At 39.2% G+C, this 23463-nt stretch overlaps 1 pseudogene; it reads left to right on the top strand.

The window, feature by feature from the left end:
• Window positions 1–1394: 1394 nt before the first annotated feature.
• Window positions 1395–22972, top strand: LOC138930750 (tigger transposable element-derived protein 1-like; annotated as a pseudogene).
• The last annotated feature ends 491 nt before the right edge of the window (window positions 22973–23463 follow it).

The following is a 23463-nucleotide window of genomic DNA, read 5'->3' as shown; positions in this document are numbered from 1 at the left end:
ATGGTTTAGAAGTAACTTTGAGCTGCCTGTATATTGAATTCAGGGGTGTGTTCCTGTGTTGCTGGAGAATTTGTGTGGTATGTCTTGCTCTGCAACTTGTTGGCCCTTGGGTGGTGCTTGGTTTCAGTGTAGGTATGGAGGCATTTGATGAGCTCCTATCAATTAATGTTCCCTGGAGTGTGGAGTTCTCTGATGGTCTCACGATTTGGACTTAAGCCTCCTGCTTCTGGTTTTCAGTTTTATTTTTACAGTTGCCTCAAGACTTCTCCATCTATATAGCACTGCTGATAAAACATCTAGGTTAAAGGTGAAAAGTTTATCCACACTGAGGGACACCCAGAGAGGTTCACTGAGTTACATGGAGAAGAGAAGAGGGAAGAGGGAGTTAGAGGTGACTGGAATGAGACGAGGTGGGATCAAAAGAGGAGAGAGCCAGCTAGCCAGTAATCACTTCCTTTTGTGTGCTCCACTGTCTGGACTGCTCAGAGATGTTCACAGAGTTATACAGAGAAGAGGAGAGGGAGGAAGGAAACAGAGGTGGCCAGGAGGATAAAAGAGGGAAATGAAAAGGAGAGAGATAGATCCAGCCAGTAATCAGTTCCCTAAGTGTTCTCCACGTCTGGAACACACAGAGATTCACAGAGTCGGGTAGAGAAGAGAAGGGGGAGGGAGGAGACAGAGGCAACCTGGTGGAGAAAAAGGAGAGTCCAAAGGAGGAGAGAGCAGTCAAGCCAGTAATATCGCTCTCAGGTAAAAATGAGTGCTGAAGATTGGGTTTTTAAAGGTACAAAATTGATAACAAATACCAAAAAGCAAAGATTAAAAATCTAGAGTAGAGGTTGGATTTTCAAAAATACAATATTAAAGAAAAGAAGAAGAAGAAAGAAAAAAAAATCACAAGAATTATTAAAAAACAACAAAAACAACCACAGAAAATATATATGGTGTTTGCTTTAACAATATGGTCTTTTTTTTTTGAAAAGTAATAATAGGTTATAAAAATAAAAATTAAAGGAGAAATAGAGGACTTAAAAATTAAAAAAATTTTAAAAAGAAGAGAAAGAAAAGAAGAAAAAACAACAACAAAAAAAGAATGATCATAAAAATAGTAAAGGTATATCTGGGACTTTCTCTGGTGCTGTTGTGGGCAGTGTGGGGTCAGTTCATTTTCGGATAGTTCCTTGGTCGGACTTATATTTCTCAACATCTATAGGCCCCTTCCTATGTAGTTGGTACTAACGACAGGATTATAATGTATTGCACCTGTCACTTCCAAGGCGGTTTCCTATGTTTTAGCTTCTTCTGTTTGCTAGTCTCTTCAGTGTCTGTTTTCCACCCTGACAGAAGGGGGGCGGTGGTGGACACTTTTTTAGGCTCACTTGTTCAGTCGCGCTATGGGGAGGGAGGGATGCTGCAAACAAATAACAGTGGCCTGTGCTTGCAGTGTCTCAGCCATGCTGGGCCTGCCCCTGCTCACAGCGCACACTGCTCAGGTTACAAGTTGCTCCACTGTAGAACCGTCTGAGGCCAGCCCTGGGCTGCATGCACCTCCTCGGTCTAAGCCGCTCACGCTCAGGCACTCAGGTAGTCCTCAGAGGCACAGACTCGGTTGTACCTGCGTTTTGTGCCCTTCCCAGGTCTGAGTATCTCAGGTGTTTGGTGAGCACAGTCACTGTGGCTTATCGCCTTTCCTGTCCCTGCTTCTCAGTTTTCTGGGTGTACAACTGGTGCCCCTTCTTAGGTGGATGGTGATTGTCCAGACCCCAAGAAGTCTTAGTTAGCAAAGAAGCTTGCTTGCAGTTTGGTAGTTAATGTCTCTCTGGGGCTGCAATTGCCCCCCTTCTGGCCATTCTGTCTCTGGCTGCCTGTCACTGGAGGGGGATGGTCTGCAGCCAGCTAATTCTGTTCCGTCCTTTGTTCTGTGCATGGTCCTGGTGGTGTCTTATGTTAGAGCTTTTTGCGTGGTAGCTATCCCACAGTCTGGTTTGCTAGCACAAGTTAGTTCTCTCTGGTTACACTCGGGGCATTCCAGCCCGATTGTTAAAAAGCACTGCAGCCCGAGCCTCCCTGCCTAGCCCCCACTTGCTAGAGGTGGATGCAGGCATCTGCACTGCTTCTCCGCTGGGGGAGTTACAGTTGGGCTCGTAATCTGTTGGTTTTAATTATTTATTTGTTTTTCCTCCCTGTTGTGTTGTCCTCTGTGCTTCCAAGGCTCGCCACAGACTCGGCAGTGAGAGTGTTTCCTGGTGTTTGGAAACTTCTCTCTTTTTAAGACTCCCTTCCTGGGACAGAGCTCCCTCCCTACCTCTTTTGTCTCTTTTTTCGTCTTTTATATTTTTTTCTACCTGGTTTTGAAAACAATGATCTGCTTTTCTGGGTGCCTGATGTCCTCTGCCAGCATTCAGAAGTTGTTTTGTGGAATTTACTTAGCGCTGAAATGTTCTTTTGATGAATTTGCGAGGGAGAAAGTGGTCTCCCCATCCTATTCCTCCGCCATCTTAGGACCACCCTCTATAATTGCTTTATAATGTTATGTTAGTTTCTGCTACATAACAACATAAATTAGCTACATGTATACATATATATCCTCCCTCTTGAGCCTCCCTCCAACTGCCCCCCATCCCACCCCTTTAGCTTATCACAGAGCACAGAGCTGAGCTCCTTATGCAGCTTCCCACTAGCTATCTATTTTACAGAGCGAAGTCAGAAACAGAAAGACAAATATTGTATATTAACACTCAAATATGGAATCTAGAAAAATGATATTGATGAAGCATTTTGTAGGGCAGGAATAGAAATATGAACATAGAGAACAGACTCGTGGACACAGAATGGGGAGGAGAAGGTGGGATGAATGGAGAGAATAGCATTGGCATGTGTACTACCATGCACACTCAATTTTCTTTAAGCCAACCAAATAAAGCTCTTTTACAAATTAACTTTGGCAATACCACACATCTGCAACACACAAACACATGAATATAGACATACAAACATACAGACACAGAGATTTCAGAGTTCCCAATCCAAACTTCAGCCACAAATCAGGTACAATTATATAAAACCCATCGATTACAAAAGAGGTCTAATTCAAATAAGGTTTCCGGTAGATGAAGCAAATCATGTCACATGTTTAGGAGACTAAATCATTTTTACAATATTTACAGAGAAGATAGATAAGATCTTTATTTGTTCTAACAAGTTAAGTTCCAAATGACCTATTCTCCTTTTGTTTTTTCTTTCAGTAAGAGTCACTTTCCTGAAATTTGCCTTTTAAAAATGTCCAAGGTAAATGTTACTGAAGAAGACCAGGTGGAAAATTTATATCTTCAAGGCACAGGAGGAGAAATGCAAGTTTCTACTAAGAGGGTTTTTCCTCCCTTAAGCCAGAATTTTTAAAAAAATATTTTGAAGTCACTTAAGATAAATTAAAGAGGTTTGGGGAGTGGTAAAAAAAAACTGATAGGTTTGAATTGTTTCTTTTTATTTTTAATTAAAATATAATTGCTTTACAATATTGTGTTGGCTTCTGCCATATAGCAATGTGAACCAGCCACAAGTACACATATATCCCCTCCCACCTGAACCTCCCCCTCAACCCATGCTATCCCACTAGGTGGTAACAGAGCACTGGGTTTAGCTCCCTGTGCCTATATAGCAGCTTCACGCTGGCTATCTATTTTACCCACGGTAGTGTGTATACATCCCTGCTACTCTCTAAATTTGTCCAACTCTCTCCTTTCTTTCACCAGGGCTTCCCTGGTGGCTCAGTTGATTAAAAAAAATCTGCTTGCAATGCATGAGATCTAGGTTCAATGCCTGGGTCAGGAAAAACCCCTGGAGAAGGGAATGGTAACCCACTCCAGTATTCTTTCCTAGAGAATTCCATGGACAAAGAGGCCTGATGGGCTACAGTCCATGGGGTCACAAAGAGTTGGATATGACTGAAGGACTAATGCTTGATTTCCTTCTCCTTCACCATTGTGTCCAATGTCTGTATTCTATGTCTGTGTTTCTATTCCTACTCTGCAAATTGGTTCATCAGTACCATTTTTCTAGATTCCATGTATATGCATTAATACACAAATTTGCTTTTCTCTTTCTGATTTACTTCATTTTGTATAACAGTCTCTAGGTTTAACCACCTCACTAGAACTGACTGAAATGCATTCCTTTTTTATGGCTGAGTAATATTCCATTGTGTATATGTACCACATTATCTTTATCCATTCATCTGTCGATGGACATCTAGGTTGCTTCCATGTCCTAGTTATTGTAAATAGTGCTGCAATGAATTTTGGGAATGCATCCTTCTCAATTATTGTTTTCTCAGGGTATGTGCCTAGTAATAGGATTGTTGAGTCATGGGGTAATTTTATCCCTAGTTTTTTAAGGAATCTCCATACTGTTCTCCATAGTGGCGGTATCAATTTACATTCCTACCTATAGTGCAAGAGAGCTCTGTCTTCTCCACACCCTCTCCAGCACTTATTGTGTAGATTTTTAATGATGGCCATTTTGACTGGTGTGAGGTGATTTCTCAGTGCAGTTTTGATTTGCATTTCTCTAATAGTGAACAATATTGAGCATCCTTTCATGTGCTTGTTGGTCATCTATATGTCTCCTCTGGAGAACTGTCTGTTTAGGTCTTCCTCCCAGTTTTTGATAGGGTTGTTTGTTTTTCTGGTATTGAGCTGCATAAACTGCTTGTGTATTTTGCATATTAAAACTTTGTTCATTTGCTGTTATTTTCTCCCATTCTGAGGTTATTTTTTCATCTTGTTTATAACTTCCTTTGCTTTGCACAACCTTTTAAGCTTAATTAGGTCCCACTTGTTTATTTTTGTTTTTATTTCCACTACTCTATGTGCTGAGTCAAAGAGGATCTTGCTGTGAGGTATGTCAAAGTGTATACTGTCTATAGTTTCAGAGAGCAGTTTTTAATTCTCCAAAGAGTTGGGTGACCACCTAAATAACATACCCATCCACCTATGCTGGGGCATTTTTCTCTCCCTCTGGTTATGGTTAGCTTAAGGGAGAAGACCAAAAAAATTCTTATGTAATGCTGAAGATTAGCTATGGTCACTAGTTTAGTCAGACTGGTGGCCTCTTATATTGGAAATCCACTGTTGAAAAATTAAGAAAACTTAAGTTTTTATTTAATTATGGCCCTCAGTTTGGCTTCTGACCTGAAGAAAACCAGTCTCAGGTGGTCCTGTTTCTAAAGGTAACTGTTTAATAGTCTCTTCAGAGTGGATAGGCAATCCAGACAGAGGATAACTAGAATAATCACTCAGATAAAAAGAAGATAGAGTGGATCTACTTTTTGTTTGAGGTACTTTTTTATCTTTAATCTTCCATTAGCTTTCCACAATGAATCCTTTAGTGAAGTTTCAGTTCAGTTCAGTCGCTCAGTCGTGTCTGACACTTTGCGACCCCATGAATCGCAGCACGCCAAGCCTCCCTGTTCATCATCATCTCCCGGAGTTCACTCAGACTCACGTCCATCGAGCCCGTGATGCCATCCAGCCATCTCATCCTTGGTCATCCCCTTCTCCTCCTGCCCCCAATCCCTCCCAGCATCAGAGTCTTTTCCAATGAGTCAACTCTTCTCATGAGGTGGCATAGTGAGGTTATTTTGAAATTTTGAATACTTTGAGGTTTTGCATGCAAATTAAAATAGGTACAATTGTTTAAGATGAGTGCTGTCTAAAATTTTAATAACTTAGAAGTCATTTCAATTCAAAGGATAGCGATTGACAGGTGAGATCTTAATAGTAGCTCAAACCAATAAGCCCTTTCACAGCTTAACCAAGGCCATAAGCAGTGTCCCACAAGAGAGTGAAAAGGATGCAGCTCTTACAAGATGCAGAAATTTCACTCTCAAAGTTAGTTTAAGCAAGTAGAGATCTTTATTGTACAAACAGAAACAACCAAGTTGAGATGATAAAGGCCTCTTGCAGATTGAGTACTCTTATGACAAACTCTTCTGATCAATAAGTCATGTTCTCCGGACATATGACAAGTCAGAAGGAAAATCTAGTTAGACCAATGGTTTTCTTCCTCATGACAAAGAACACAAAAGATAGAGACAAAGAAAAACAGTGATGAATTTTGGGAGTAAAAAGACCAACAAACTTAGTGTACCCTACCAAATTTCAAACCAAGAATTTCTGAGTCCAAGGAGTTGGTCCTACAGATATTTTCTCCCATTAATCTAATTTTAGAAAAGATGAAAAAAAACACTGTTCCCAACAGACCCTGCAGACTGATTTCCAGGAGACTGACTGACCTGGTAAGAATGCTTACCTTCTTCTGGCTTTCTCTAACTGTGTACACAAAATACAGTTTCAGACTGTCAAAAGAGCCCCATATTGGCCACTTCAGGACAGGACTTCCTTTACTTCTCAAGTAAGTTGGTGTCATTCTCTTGCCAAGTCATGTCCAACTCTTTGAAATCCCATGGACTGCAGCATGCCACGCTCCTCTATCCTCCACTATTTCCTGGAGTTTGCTCAAATTCATGTCCATTGAATCAGTGATGCTATCTAACCATCTCATCCTCTGCCACCCCTTTCTTCCTTTCTTTTGCCTTCTATGTTTCCCAGCATCAGGTCTTTTCCAAAGAGTCAGCTCTTCACATCAGATGGCCAAAGTATTGGAGCTTCAGCTTCAGCATCAGTCCTTCCAATGAATATTCAGGGTTGATTTCCTTTAGGATTAACTGGTTCATTCTCCTTGCAGTTCAAGGGACTCTCAAGACTCTTTCCCAGCACCACAAATGGAAAGCATCAGTTCTTTGGTGCTAAGCCTTTTTTATGGTCCAACTCTCACATCCATACATGACTATTGGGAAAACCATAGCTTCGAATATATGGACCTTTGCCATCAAAGTGGTCTCTGATTTTTAATACACTATCTAGGTTTGTCATAGCTTTCCTTCCAAAGAACAAGGGTCTTTTAATTTCAAGGCTACAGTCACAATCTGGAGTGATTTTGGAGACCAAAAAAATAAAATCTGTCTCAATTAAGTAAGTACTTGCAAGTATAACTTCTGTTCATATATAAACCCAGATGGGGCATTAGTCAGAGGTTATCTGCTGCTGTTGCTGCTGCTGCTAAGTCACTTCAGTCATGTCTGACTCTGCGCGACCCCATAGATGATAGCCCACCAGGCTCCCCGGTCCCTGGGATTCTCCAGGCAAGAACACTGGAGTGGGTTGTCATTTCCTTCTTCAGTGATGAAAGTGAAATGTGAAAGTGAAGTCACTTATCGTATCTGACTCTTAGCAACCCCATGGACCACAGCCTACCAGGCTCCTCCACCCATGGAATTTTCCAGGCAAGAGTACTGGAATGGGTTGCCATTGCCTTCTCCGGTCAGAGGTTATCTAGTATCCTTCGTTTCTTTATTTGAGAAACTATTATTTGTTGAAATAAAATTACAAATAATATTGTGTGGGGACCTGATGAACTTAACTACTCTAGGTGTCACTCTAGAGTCATTTCAGCTTTTTTGTATGTCTTGGCTCCCCTCTCCAGCAGTCTAAAATCACCATGGGAGCTCGAAGCACTGAATAGCCAGCTTTTGTATTGTACATCCCTGGATGGATACATTTTAAATTAATGAATATGTTTCCCTATAGTACTGTTGGACAGTATGAGTACACTTCTACCACTCCCACAAATTTCTCAGTTGCCTGAAAAATCTATAACTGGCCAGGGGGAGCTGAGTCCCTTTTCTTTGGAGCAGTAAGCTCTCATGTGTTATCTTCACTTCTATTTTAACAAGTTCTATTAAGGTAGCCAAATTGAGGAAAGGTACTAAGCCAGTCTCCTATCTAATCACCTAGTCCAAACCATTCAATGTCTTATCTGAGCAAGTCTTTCCAGTGTCTTTCAACTGAAGAGTAAGTTATCTTTTTATTTATCACCAAATAAAGCTTAGAATTATTAACCAAAAATTGGGAGAACCAAGACCATGATAGATTTACCCAAATTTGTCCAGACTCAGTGAGGAGGTGGACAGGTACAAAGAGTGCTTACTGATATGTGAGTCCTTGTAGAGTTTAGATAGAGGTCAGAAGCCTGCTCTGGGTCCCTTCATGGTCTCCAAAATTGTCAACTGGAAAAGAAAAGCACAACATGAGAGCTGTAAATTTCAGTTTTATCTGGGGACTTACAGAAAAATATAGCCTGGGAGAGTCTTTCAAATAGTTCCAAGGAACTGTTTCAAAGAAGTAGGGTAGGAGCTAGTAATATATAAAATTTTGGGGTGGGGGATTGGGAAATATTTGGTTGGCCAAAAAGTTCCTCTGGGTTTTCCATAAGCTGGTATAAACCAGAAGGAACTTTATGGCCAAACCAATACACATAATCAAGCATGCATCTTGGTAGGTTTAGTCAATCTTGGTACGCTTAGTTCATCAAAGCATACATCTTGGTATGCTTAGTATTACTGTTAGTCACAAGGATCAGATGCCTGTGATCCTTGTGGTCCTTAGTTAATAATGTTAGTTCTTTTCTATGTATGGGAAGATACAAGAATGTGCAAACATTGAAATGCTCCACTAGATATGCATCTTAACTATTTATGGGCCCATATGTCTAAAACCACATGATGGATAGTCTTGTTTCTTCCACCCTGAATTCCCCTGAGGGTATACTCTCAGTGGGCAACTGCAGTGACTAATGACTTGATGCTTAAAGAATTGGAATGGTGGGCAACACTTTTTGTTTACAGCTTTTACCAGAATGCAACCATGATAATACCTTGATCTTGGGCTTCCAGTCTCCAGAAGTGTAAGAAAGAAATTTCTGTTGTTTACAAGCTACTCAGTCTGTGTCATTTTGTTACAGCAGCCTGAACAGGCTAAGAAAGAAAATCGGTGCTGAGAAGTGGGGATGCTGCTGTAACAAATGCCTAAAAATGTGAAAGTGTCTTTGAAACTGGGTGATGGGCAGAGGCTCTAAGAATTTTGAGGTACATCCATCCCTTGACATCTGTGGAATTGCTTCCAGAACACCCTGCAGATACCAAAATCCAAAAATGCTCAAGTGGCATGGTATTTGCATATACTGCTGCTAAGTCACTTCTGTTATGTCCGACTCTGTGTGACCTCATAGACGGCAGCCCACCAGGCTCCCCAGTCCCTGGGATTCTCCAGGCAAGAACACTCGAGTAGGTTGCCATTTCCTTCTCCAATGCATGAAAATGAAAAGTAAAAGGGAAGTCGCTCGGTCTTGTCTGACTCTTCACGACCCCATGGACCACAGCCTACCAGGCTCCTCTGTCCATGGGATTTTCCAGGCAAGAGTACTGGAGTGGGGTGCCATCACCTTCTCCTGATGCTGAAGCTGGAGCTCCAATACTTTGGCCACCTCGTGAGAAGAGCTGACTCATTGGAAAAGACTCTGATGCTGGGAGAGATTGGGGGCAGGAGGAGAAGGGGACAACAAAGGAAGAGATAGCTGGATGGCATCACCGACTCGATGGACAAGAGTTTGGGTGAACTCCGGGAGTTGGTGATGGACAGGAAAGCCTGGCATGCTGCAATTCATGGGGTCGCAAAAAGTCGGACATGACTGCGAGACTGAACTGAACTGAACTGAACTGTACACATCCTCCCATATACTTTAAATCACCTCTAGATTACTTATAATACCTAATACAACGTAAGTAGTTGCTGGCATATGCTAAACTCAAGTTTTGCGTTTTGGAAATATCTGGACTAAAAAAAAATTTTTTGCATGTTCCACATTTGAGGGTTCCCCCACTGAGGGCTGGCTGTACATGCTAGGAAAAGTCTACATTGCCATAAATGGACAGTTCAGTTCAGTCATTCAGTCGTGTCGGACTCTTTGTGACCCCATAGACTGCAGCACACCAAGCTTCCCTGTCCATCACCAACTCCTGGAGCTTTCTCAAATTCATGTCCATCTAGTCAGTGATGTAATCTAACCATCTCATCCTCTGTCATCCCCATACGAACTGTTAAAGACAATTCTCATGATGGCTCACATGGAGAGTAAGATAGCTATAAAGAAATCTTCAGTCTTCTTAGAGAATACCTGAATGGTAGTAAACAAATATTGGCATAAAAATAGATAGTAAAGGCCATTCTGATGAGGTTTCAGATGAAAATGAATAATATGTTATTGGAAAATGGAGGAAAGGCGATCTTTGTCATAAAGTGGCAAAGAGCTAGGCTGAATTTTGTTCATGTCTTAGTATGTTGTGGAAGGTAGAAATTCTGGTCAATGAAATTGAATATTTAACTGAAGGAATTTTAATCAAAGTGTTGAAGGGGAGTCTGGTTTCTCTTGAATGTTTATAATATAATTTGAGAAGACAGAAACTATTTGAAGGTGGTATTGTTAATCAAAAAGGAAGTTGACTTTAAAAATTGGAAAATTCTTGATCTATTCCTATTGAAAGAAATAAGAAAGTCTGTTTAGGGGGAACACGAGGGGTGTGCCAAATTTAATGAAGAGATTGGTACAGATTGATCATTTCATTGGAAATTAAGAGCTATTCATCAAGATAATATAAACTGATTTGTTTTCTAAACAGAATCTAGGTTTCCCAGGTGATGCTAGTGGTAAAGAACCCACCTGGCAGTGTAGAAGACATAAGATAAGTGGGTTAGATCACTGGGTTGGGAAAATCCCTTGGAGGCAGTCATGACAACCCACAATAGTATTCTTGCCTGGAGAATTCCATGGGCAGAAAAGCCTGGCTGGCTGCAGTCCATAGGGTTGCAAAGAGTCGGACCCGACTGAAGCAACCTAGCATGTACATAGACAGAATCTAAGACTTATTGTTCAAGACGATGGAAAAATGATCCCCAGGGCATTTCAGAGATCTTTTGGACTACCCCTTATACCATAGGTCTAGAATGCTAGTGCTTGCAGGACAGAACCATTTCAAAAAATGAGCCATCCCTGCCAGGTGCCATCTCACATTGAGACTTATGATCCCTAAATTCCAGTTCCATGTTCCTCAATTATACCAGGTGCAGTTTTCAGAACCCAGGGCTGTGACTTTCTCATCCTAGATTTCAAGGATTGAATCACAAAGGGCTCCAGGCACACAACCCCAGCAGAGGATCACTATAGTGACAGGGATATCACAGAGAATTTTCCCTAGGATACTACCCAGAGGATCCACAGGTAAATAGACAAGTCAATCCATGACTAGTAGAGACACTTGTGCAATTGCAGCCTGGGAGAGTCAGAGGAACACGACTACAATCCATGATTGGTATGTGCACCTGAAATTGCACCTCATATTGGGACTTAAACCTGGCCAAAACTCAGATTGAGACTCGAATCCAGTCAGTCAAAACTCAAACCCAGTTAAAACACTTATTGGGACTTGAACTCATGTGACCAGGACTGAAACCCAATCAATCCTAATTGGGACTTGAACACACAGTCTTCTAATTAAAATCACTCACTTGGTGTCTGGACTTACTGAAGCTCAGGTTCTTTGTGTCTCAGCACAGAAGGAATTCAGTGAGAGGCAAAGTGATAGGCAAGAAGTAGATTTACTAATAAAGGATGCTTGTGGGAGATGCAAGTGGGCAGTGGAGGGGGCTCTGCCCTGAGGATTAAGTGGGCTACAATTTTATAATCAAAGTAGGGAAGGGAGAAAAGACCACCTTCTTTGAATATACTTCAGGCTTACATCACTAGCTCCCCTTTCTTATTAGGCAGGAGAGTATCTGACCCTATGAGGTCAAACTAAGCTTTGTTATTGCTCAGTTTCCAAGTTTTGTCTGATTCTTCACAACCCCATAGACTGCAGCGTGCCAGACTTCCCTGTCCCTCACTGAAACTAAAACTATCATAGTACATATTCAAATCAATAGAAAGGTGATGATATTTTTCTCTCATGTAATGGTCTGGGGCATATCTTGTGCTTTTATTTACAGCTTTATAGTTAAGCAAGCCTGTTTTGTTCCATGACATTCTGGGAGCTTTCTTGAGTGATCCTTTGTTAACTTACAGTTGTTTCCCAAAGTTTCCTAGCTTTCTCTCTCTAGCTATAGACTTCTACTGGGACTTTAGCAACTACCTGTATAACTATCCTATCACACCTAGCAAAATTTGTGGCTTCAATCACCATTTCAGAATATCCAAAAGTTTGGGACTATTACTCAAAAACTGGGTTTCCCTCTTGGTGGGTGTTGAGCCAAAAGAAGCAAACAAACAAAAGAGTGGAAGAAGGAAGGTTTTATTACTTGGAGCAAGTAAGGAGAACACCAGGGATATTTCCCAAAGCAGTGTCTCCCCCAAACAACATAATTTGGGAATTTTTAAGCTAAGAATGTATGCATATTTATGCAGGGGCTTAAGCAAAGTAGAACTCAACATAGAATTGAGGCAAAGGTTGACAATGTCCAGGCTCTAGTTGATTACAGTCACAAGGGTCAGCAAAAGTCAGCATCATCATTTCTTAGTTTCAAGTTAATCTAGAGGTTGAGTGCTCAAAGGTGTTTGAATTCTGCCAAGAATGTGCTCAAGAATTTTCTTCAGTCTAATCTTTACCTTTGAAACAGAACTGGGAGTCTTTACAACTGATATATTATCTCATATAGTTATGTTATCTCCCTGGCCTGGTAAGAGCTGTTTTTACTGTCTTTTCTTCCCTTAAAATTATTAATTACTGAGACCGATTCTTCTGTAAGGGCAAGCACTGTGGCCACACTTAGATCTCAGAATGGCTTAGGCCTAAAATGGCTTCTCTTACATTAAGAAAGTTATATATGGTTCTTTTCCTCTGAAGATCCTCTACCCTATCTGCTTACAAGACCACAGTCCCAGTGGGTCTTAAGGTTTTGGACTTGCTCAGAAATCATTAACCCTTTACTCTTTCCTATTTTTTCCTTTTGTGTTTTTAAATTTTTTTCTTATTTCTTGAAATATATTTGACATGTAACATTGTCTAAGTTAAAGATGTATAACAAACATGTTGATTTGATACATTTATATATTGTAATATGATTGGCATTGTAGCATTAGCTAGCACCTCTATCACATCTTGGGCTTCCCTGGTGGCTCAGAGGTTAAAGCATCTGCCTCCAATGTGGGAGACCTGGGTTCGATCACTGGGTCAAGAAGATTCCCTAGAGAAATAAATGGTAACCCACTCCCGTATTCTTGCCTGGAAAATCCCATGGACGTAGAAGCCTGGTAGGCTGCAGTCCTTGGGATCACAAAGAGTCGGACATGACTGAGCAACTTCACTTTCACTTTCTATTACATCTTATAACTATCATTTGTTTTTTGTGGTGGGAATACTATTTTTTTAATTTATTTTATTTTTTAATATAAATTTATTTATTTTAATTGGAGGCTATTTACTTTACAATATTGTAGTGGTTTTGCCATACATTGACATGAATCAGCAATTGTGTATATGTGTTCCCCATCCTGAACCCCCCTCCAACCTCCCTCCCCATCCCATCCCTCTGGGTCATCCCAGTGCACCAGCCCTGAGCACCAGTCTCCTGCATCGAACCTAGACTGGCCAACTGTTTCACATATGATAATATACACGTTTCAATGCTATTCTCTCAAATCACCCCACTCTTGCCTTCTCCCACAGAGTCCAAAATACTGTCCTATACATCTGTGTCTCTTTTGCTGGCTCGCATATAGGGTTATCTTTGCCATCTTTCTAAATTCCATATAAATGCGTTAGTATACTGTATTGGTGTTTTTCTTTCTGGCTAACTTCACTCTGTATAATAGGCTCCAGATTCATCTATCTCATTAGAAATGATTCAAATGTATTCTTTTTAGTGGCTGAGTAATATTCCATTGTGTATATGTACCACAGATCTCTTATCCATTCGTCTGCTTTTGGACATCTAGGTTGCTTCCATGTCCTGGCTATTATAAACAGTGTTGTGATGAACATGGGGGTACATGTGTCTCTTTCAATTCTGGTTTCCTCAGTGTGTATGCCCAGCAGTGGGATTACTGGGTGGTATGGCAGTTCTATTTCTAGTTTTTTAAGGAATCTCCTCACTGTTCTCCATAGTGGCTGTACTAGTTTGCATTCCCACCAACAGTTTAAGAGTATTCCCTTTTTTCCACAACCCTCTCCAGCATTTATTGTTTATAGACTTTTGGATCGCAGCCATTCTGACCAGCGTGAGATGGTGTGTCATTGTGGTTTTGATTTGCATTTCTCTGATAATGAGTGATGTTGAGCATCTTTTCATGTGTTTGTTAGCCATCTGTATGTCTTCTTTGGAGAAATGTCTGTTTAGTTCTTTGGCCCATTTTTTGATTGGGTCTTTTATTTTTCTGGAATTGAGCTGCAGGAGCTGCTTGCATATTTTTGAGATTAATTATTTGTCAGTTGCTTCACTTGCTATTATTTTTTCCCATTCTGAAGGCTGTCTTTTCACCTTGTTTTTAGTTTCCTTTGTCGTGCAAAAGCTTTTAAGTTTAATTAGGTCCCATTTGTTTATTTTTGCTTTTTTTCCAGTATTCTGGGAGGTGGGTCATAGAGGATCTGCTGTGATTTATGTCGGAGAGTGTTTTGTCTATGTTTTCCTCTAGGAGTTTTATAGTTTCTGGTCTTACATTTAGATCTTTACTCCACTTTGAGTTTATTTTTGTGTACGGTGTTAGAAAGTGTTCTAGTTTCATTCTTTATTTTAGAATATTAGTGTTCATCCTATGCCTATCACATCACTATATTTTAGAAGCACATAACATGTTTGATTTCACAGTTTTATATCCGGAGAGAAACTTGCCTCAGGATGAGTGATATCACTCAAATTTGATTTAGATTATATTTAGATGAGATTTTGGACTGATATCCTGAGTTGATGACACTTGAGAAGGACATGAATTTTGGGATGCCATGAGTAGAATGATGGTCTAAATGTTTGCATCTCCCTAAAATTCATATGCAGTAATCATAGAATCTAATGACATATTAGGAGGTAGGGAACTTTGGGAGGTGATTAGGTCATAATGAGATGACTGCTCTTATAAGGAGGATTCAAAGAGGTCCTTGTCCCTTGCACCCTATGAGGACACAGTAGGAAGGTCCTGGCTATGAAGCAGGAAGAAGTGCCTCACCAGAATGCAACCATGATTTTATCACCTTGAGTTTTTATTTGCCAGCCTCTAAAATTGTGAGAAATAAATTTCAGTTGTTTTTAAGTTTCCCAGTCTGTGGCATTTTGTTTCAGTAGCTTGAACAAACTAAGACTGAAGACATTTAGTTGAACATATTATTTTATAGATGAAGTAACCAAGGTACACAGAGATTAAGTACATTTTCCAAGATTCTACAACTCTTAAATGGCAGTACTGGAAACTTGAACCAGACTTCTTGATTCTTAGCCAACTGTTGTCTCAATTAATGACTATTGTGACTAATAAAAATGATTTAGAATTGTTCAGTTGAGTCTTGGATTTTTTCATCTAAACAATTATTTTTCATAAAATTGGATATATCATGCAATCCATTTGATGTAATAATTGTCCAAAGACACTAGAGTTGCCATCCTCAAATCTAGTATTTTCATAAAATAAATAAATTGGCTTTAATTGATCATATACCAAGTATTTGAACTAAGTCAAAATTTCAAACAGTTTAATTTCCTACCTTTAGTGTGACAAAAGTGGAGAAATGAAATAAATTTCTCACTATTCAGAGGAAAAATCCTTTATCTGAAATAGATAATAAGGCAAGCATTTCTCCCTGCTCTAAATAGCCAATTACGATAATTCCCCATTTCATGTCATTAATTATATCTAGACTTTGATGACTAGTATTTCTTCCAATCACATTGGAACTTCTCTGTTTCAATAACAACATTGGTCTTCACTATTAGCAAAGGAGACAATATGCCACCTACCCAAGTACTAAGTTTGACATTTGCTATATAGATTTAACATCCTTAATAAAGATATTTCAAGGTTTCCCACTTAGTATTTTTTAATTAGTTAGCATGCTGAGTAGCCAATATAACACAATGCTTTGTGAAAATGAGGAAATTATTTTCAGCATGAAAAAATCCATTAATAAAACAGATTTAAAAACTGTTTGATAACAGGACTGATTCTTGCATTAGAGATAGCATCTAGTTATTTGAGAACTATGCAATTTTACTGATTTTGATAATTTGCCACAGAAGAAAATTACATTCTTAGAAGCTTACAAATCTCTAAAAATAGAAAAGTAACACAATGAAAATTTAAAAAGCACGTTTCTAAGGATTATGTCACAAGGTTTTCAAAGTGTTTAAGGGACACTGCTTTATTAATTTTCACCACACTGTTAGAAAATATATGATTGTTTTGATTCTACTACTGTTTCACAACCTCTGATTTAGTGAAAACACAAAGGTACTTCTCACTTTTATTTTCAGTTCAGTTCAGTTCAGTCATTCAGTCGTGTTTGACTCATTGTGACTCCATGGACTGCAGCACGCCATGCCTCCCTGTCCATCACCAACTCCCGGAGTTTACCCAAACTCATGTCCATTGAGTCAGTGATGCCATCCAGCCATCTCATCCTCTGTCGTCCCCTTCTCCTCCTGCCCCCAATCTCTCTCAGCATCAGGGTCTTTTCCAATGAGTCAACTCTTTGCATCAGGTGGCCAAAGTATTGGAGTTTCAGCTTCAGCATCAGTCCTTCCAATGAACACCCAGGGCTGATCTCCTTTAGGATGGACTGGTTGGATGTCCTTGCAGTCTAAGGGACTCTCAAGAGTCTTCTCCAACACCACAGTTCAAAAGCATCAATTCTTCAGTGCTCAGCTTTCTTTACAGTTCAACTCTCACATCCATACTTAACCATTGGGAAAACCATAGCCTTGACTAGATGGACATTTGTTGGCAAAGTAATGTCTCTGCTTTTTAATGTGCTATCTAAGTTGGTCATAACTTTCCTTCCAAAGAGTAAGCGTCTTTTAATTTTATGGCTGTAATCACCATCTGCAGTGATTTTGGAGCCCCCCAAAAATAAAGTATCCACTGTTTCCACTGTTTCCCCATCTATTTCCCATGAAGTGATGGGACCAGATGCCATGATCTTCGTTTTCTGAATGTTGAGCTTTAAGCCAACTTTTTCACTCTCTTCTTTCACTTTCGTCAAGAAGCTTTTTAGTTCTTCTTCATTTTCTGCCATAAGGGTGGTGTCATCTGCATATCTGAGGTTATTGATATTTCTTCCGGCAATCTTGATTACAGCTTGTGCTTCTTCCAGCTCAGCATTTCTCATGATGTACTCTGCATATAAGTCAAATAAGTATGGTGACAATATACAGCCTTGACGTACTCCTTTTCCTATTTGGAACTGGTCTGTTGTTCCGTGTCCAGTTTTAACTGTTGCTTCCTGACCTGAATACAGATTTCTCAAGAGGCAGATCAGGTGGTCTGGTATTCCCATCTCTTGAAGAATGTTCCAAAGTTTGTTGTGATCCACATAGTCAAAGGCTTTTGCATAGTCAATAAAGCAGAAATAGATGTTGTTCTGGAACTCTCTTGCTTTTTTGATGATCCAGAGGATGTTGGCAATTTGATCTCTGGTTCCCCTGCCTTTTCTAAAACCAGCTTAAACATCTGGAAGTTCATGGTTCACATATTGTTGAAGCCCGGCTTGGAGAATTTTGAGCATTACTTTACTAGTGTGTGAGATGAGGGCAATTGTGTGGTAGTTTGAGCATTCTTTGGCATTGCCTTTCTTTGGGATTGGAATGAAAACTGACCTTTTCCAGTCCTGTGGCCACTGTTGAGTTTTCCACATTTGCTGGTATATTGAGTGCAGCACTTTCACAGCAGCATCATTTAGGATTTGAAATAGCTCAACTGCAATTCCATACCCTCCACTAGCTTTGTTCATAGTGATGCTTCTTAAGGCCCCCTTGACTACACATTCCAGGATGTCTGGCTCTAGGTGAGTGATGACACCATTGTGATCATCTGGGTCATAAAGATATTTTTTCTGCAGTTCTGTGTATTCTTGCCACGTCTTCTTAATATCTTCTGCTTCTGTTAGGTCTCTACCATTTCTGTCCTTCATCGAGTCCATCTTTGCATGAAATGTTCCCTTGGTATCTCTAATTTTCTTGAAGAGATCTCTAGTCTTTCCCATTCTATTGTTTTCCTCTATTTCTTTGCATTGATCGCTGAGGAAGGCTTTCTTATCTCTCCTTGATATTCTTTGGAACTTTGAATTCAGATGGGTATATCTTTCCTTTTCTCCTTTGTTTTTTGCTTCTCTTCTTTTCACAGGTCTTTGTAAGGCCTCCCAGACAGCCATTTTGCTTTTTTGCATTTCATTTCCATGGGGATGGTCTTGATCCCTGTCTCCTGCACAATTTCATGAACCTCCATCCATAGTTCATCAAGCACTCTGTGTATCAGATCTAGTCCCTTAAATCTATTTCTGCCTTCCACTGTATAATCACAAGGAATTTGATTTAGGTCATACCTGAATGGCCTAGTGGTTTTCTTTACTTCGTTTAATTTAAGTCTGAATTTGGCAATAAGGAGTTCACGATCTAAGCCACAGTCAGCTCCCAGTCTTCTTTTTGCTGACTGTATAGAACTTCTCCATCTTTGCCTGCAAAGTATATAATCAATCTGTTTTTGGTGTTGACCATCTGGGGATGTCCATGTGTAGAGTTTTCTCTTGTGTTGTTGGAAGAGGGTGTTTGCTATGACCAGTGCATTCTCTTGGCAAAACTCTATTAGCCTTTGCCCTGGTTCATTCTGTACTCCAAGGACAAATTTGCCACCTTTATTTTAGGTTTCTTGTGATTGGTTTCCTAGATACTATCATTTTAATTGTTTCTCAAACTACCTGTGACTTCCTTTTAACTCTACTTGTTGCAAGTTCTGTCTTAAACCTGGGAGAGGATGAGAAGGAGAAGAAATCAACAGCTATTAAATTAATAAGTATATGTGTTATATATACACATATATACATATAAATGTATTGGCAAAGGCCCTGTGAAGGATTTGTAGTCTCTAAGACTTGAATTTTAGATAAATAAAGTGAGACTCAGAGAAGTTAGGAGACTTTTCCAAAGTAAAAAGAAATAATAGATGTCAATCTGTACCAGAATTCAGTATTTCCAATGCCAGATGTGGTGCTTTTGGACTATCACTGAAAGTACAGTTAATGCTTCTTAGTATTCAGTCAGCCAACTATAGATAGGGTTCGAATGAAGTATATATAGACAGATTTCAATTATCCCTGTATGACTTAATATATAACATTAAAAATTATCCTTGGCAACTATGTGGGCAAGAGAAAAGGAATAGAATGCACTTAGCAGTTCCAAGGCTGGTATTCTAAGTGGGAAAGAAAATCGCATAATTCACACAGCTGATTTTCAGGATATGGTGATCTTAGGGATATGATGTGGAAGCAGGTTCATCTAAAACTAAAGTTGCAAGTCATGCACATGAGAATAAAATTTACTTCACTGATAAAAGTAGGAAAGGAGCTGCACATAGAACTGTAATAAGAGGAGTGGAATGCTTTGGAATGCTAAGTATGCTCTATGAGAATCAGAGCCATGTTATTATTGGTTTATAGACAGTTAGAAGTTAAGGGTTTCCCTGGTGGCTCAGTGGTAAAGAATCAGCCTGCCAATTCAGGAAATACAAGTTTGATCCCTGGATCAGGAAGATCCCCTGGAAAAGGAAATGGCAACCCACTCCAGTAATCTCACGGATAGAAGAGCCTGACAGGCTACAGTCTGTGGGGTCACAAAAGAGTCAAACATGGATTAGTGACTAAACAACAACAAGTTGAAGTAAAGCCTGATTACTGTTGCTATGTCTGTACCCAGGCAGAATTGCTTTGCAATAGAAAAGTATACCAAATTGGTGCAAAAGGAATTGGAAGCTAACTCTCCCAGTTCTTAGCTTTATTAAAACTGAACATCAATCCTGTCTTAAAATGTTGAGCAGGATTACTCTTTCCCCAGTACAGATTATTCCTGATTTATGTTTCTACTCACAGTTTTTTGACTTTGCAACAGTGCCAAAGTGATACACATTCAGTAGAAACCAAACTTCTAATTTTAAATTTTATTATTTTTCTGAGTTATTGATATGCAGTAGGATGGTCTCCCATGATGCTGAGTAGCAACAGTAAACCATAGCTCCCAGTCAGCTATGTGGTTGTGAGGGCAAACCACTGATTTACCTACAATCATTCTGGTTTCACTTTCAGTATAGTATTCAATAAATTACCTGAGATATGTCACACTGTATTATAAAACAGGCTTTGTGTTAGATGATTTTGCCCAACTGTATAATGTAAATTAGTATAGGCTAAGTCATTATGTTCAGTTGGTTAGATATATTAAGTGCACTTTTGACTTATGATATTTTCCATAAACAGAGGAGCCTGGAGGGCTACATTCCATGGAGTTATAAAGAGTCAGACATGACTCAGTGACTTTCATTTTCACTTCATTTTTAATTTATGATAGTTTTATAGAAATGCAACCCCATTATAATTTGAGGAAGATCTATATATTTTTAGGACACTATTTTCCCTGCCCTGATATAATTGAAGCCATTTTAATATTTCTTATAAGAAACATGATAATTACTGTGTGCCCAAGATTTTGCAAGGTCTTGGGCACATTGACGTAAATGATAATGTGTTCAAAATATAAATGACATGAAGATTATCTTCTCCTATTAGTCAAGTAAAATGGATTTGAACCCTAGTTCTGTCATTTACTAGCTGAGTGACCCTGGGCAAGTCATTTAATCTTTGTGAGTCATAGTGCCATCAACTGTAAAATAGGGATGCTAATAATAGCCCTTTAGGGTTGTTATGATAATTAAAATAGGTAACATATTAAAAGCATCTATGTTGTACTTGGATGTTAGTGTGTTCTGACTATTCCATTGACCAGTCATTCCCTTATTTTTCTTCCTCTCTCCCAGCCTCTGTATGCCCTGAGACACAAAAAGTTGAAATTAAGCCTACAATGGTCTACAATGAAATTATAATTGAAATTAAGGTAAGCCGACAGTGGTTTAAGGGAAAGGAAGAGTTGTACACCTCTCACTTAAAGTCAAAATCTAGAAGTAATTTAAGCTCAGTGAAAGGAAGGCATATCAAAAGCCAATATAGGATGAAAGCTAGGCCTCTTATGCCAAACAGTTAGCCAAGTTGTAGATGCAAAGGAAAAGTTTTTGAAGAAAATTAATCAAGTGAGTGACTAAGCACAACACTCCAAAAACACGCAAATGATAAGAAAGCCACACAGCCTTATGGATGATATAGAAAAAAGTTTTAGCAGTATGGTTGGCAGATCAAAGAATCCCCCTGCAATGCAGGAGACCCCAGTTCAATTCCTGGATTGGGAAGACCTGCTGGAGAAGGGATAGGCTACCCATTCCAGTATTCTTGGGCTTCCCTCATGGCTCAGCTGGTAAAGAATCTGCCTGCAATGTGGGATACACGGATTTGATTGGGTTGGAAAGATCCCCTGGAGAAGGGAAAGGCTACCCACTCCAGTATTCTGGCCTGGAGAATTCCATGGACTGTATAGCCCATGGGGTCGCAAAGAGTCAGACACTACTGAGAGACTTTCACTTTGGAAGATCAAACCAGCCACAATATTCCCTTAAGACAAAGCCTAATCCAGCGGAAGACCCTAACTCTTTTCAAGTTTATGATTGATAGAATTAAGAAAGCTGCAGAAGTAAAGTTTGAAGCTAGTGGAGGCTAATTCATGAGGTTTAAAAAAGAAACTATCCCCATAACATAAAATACAAGGTGAAGTAGCAAGTGCTGACATAGAAACAGCAGCAAGTTACCCAGAAGGCTCAGCTAAAATAATTAATAATGTTGGCTACACAAAAGAGCAGATTTTAAGTGTAGATGAAACAGACTTACATTGAAAGAGAGTGCCATTTAGTACTTTTGTGACTAGAAAGAAGTCAATGCCTGCCTTCAAAGATTCTGACTTTGAAGGGTCTGACTCTCTTGTTAAGGGATAATGCAGATGGAGACTTTAGGTTGTATCCAATACTCATTTACCATTCTGAAAATCTTAGGAATGCTAGGGCCCTTAAGTAGTATGCTGAATTTACTCTGGCTGTGTTTTATAAACGAAACAAGAAATTCTGAATGATGATACGTGTAAACCAACATAGTTTGCTGAATGTTTTAATCTGCTGAACCTTACTAATCAGAAAAAAAAAATTAAAAATATTACTGCTCATTGACAATGCACCTGGTCACCCAAGAGCTCTGATGAAGATGTAGAACAAGATTGATACTTTCATGCCCGCTAATACAACATTCATTCTGAAACCTATGAATCAAGGAGTCATTTCAACATTCAAGTTACTTAAAAAATACATTTTGTAAGTCTTTAGCTGCTGTAGACAATAATTCCTCTGTGGATCTTGGCAAAGTAAACTGAAAACTTTCTGGAAAGAATTTAATATTCTAGATGCCATTAAGAATGTTTGTGATTCATGGGACGAGGTAAAAATGTCAACATCAACAGACGTTGGAAGAAGCTAATTCCAGTCTTCATGGATGATTTTGAGGGATTCAAGACTTCAGTGGAGGAAAGAATTGCAAATGCGGTGGAAATAGCAAGAGAACTAGAAGTAGAGCCTGAAGATGTAATGGAAGTGCTACAATATCCTGACAAAACTTGAATGAATGAAGAGGTGTTTCTTATGCATAAAAAAGAAAGTGGTTTCTTGAGATGGAATTTATTCCTAATGAGAATAATCTAAAATTTATTGAAATGACAACAAAGGATTTAGAATATTACATAAACTTAGTTGATAAAGCAGGAATACAATTAGAGAGGATTGACTCAATTTTGAAAGAAAAATTTCTGTGGATAAAATGTTATCAAACAGCATTATGTGCTACAGAGAAATTCTTCATGGAAGAAAGAATTCATCGATGCATCAAACTTTATATTTTTATTTTTAAAAATCGCCACAGCAACTCCAGCCTTCAACAGTCACTAATCTGATATGTCAGCAGTCATCAACACTGAAGTAAGACTCTGCACCATCAAATAGATTGATTTGTTTAAAGCTCAGATGATGGTTACCATTTTTAGCAATCAAGTAAGTTTTAATTAAGGCATGTACATTTTTTAGACATAATGTTATTGCACACTTAATATATGACAGTGTAATGTAAATATAAATTTTATATGCACTCAGAAACTAAAAATTTTGTGTGCCTTGCTTTGTTGTGATATTCATTTTATAGTGGTGGTTTGGAACTGAACCCACAATATCCATGCAGTATGTTTGTACTCTTAAATCATTACTGCCTTAATTAGGTTACCATTTGGCTAAAATGGCAGCTTATTTTGAATAACATAAACCTTGAGAATAACTACAATATTTAAAGGAACCAACAAGATAGTCTCCAAGAATTTATATGCATGCACATTCATTTGACACCCTTAT

The sequence above is a fragment of the Ovis canadensis genome, chromosome X (assembly GCF_042477335.2).
Source record: "Ovis canadensis isolate MfBH-ARS-UI-01 breed Bighorn chromosome X, ARS-UI_OviCan_v2, whole genome shotgun sequence".
Lineage (NCBI taxonomy): Eukaryota > Metazoa > Chordata > Mammalia > Artiodactyla > Bovidae > Ovis > Ovis canadensis.
This window is presented reverse-complemented; position numbering and strand designations above follow the sequence as displayed.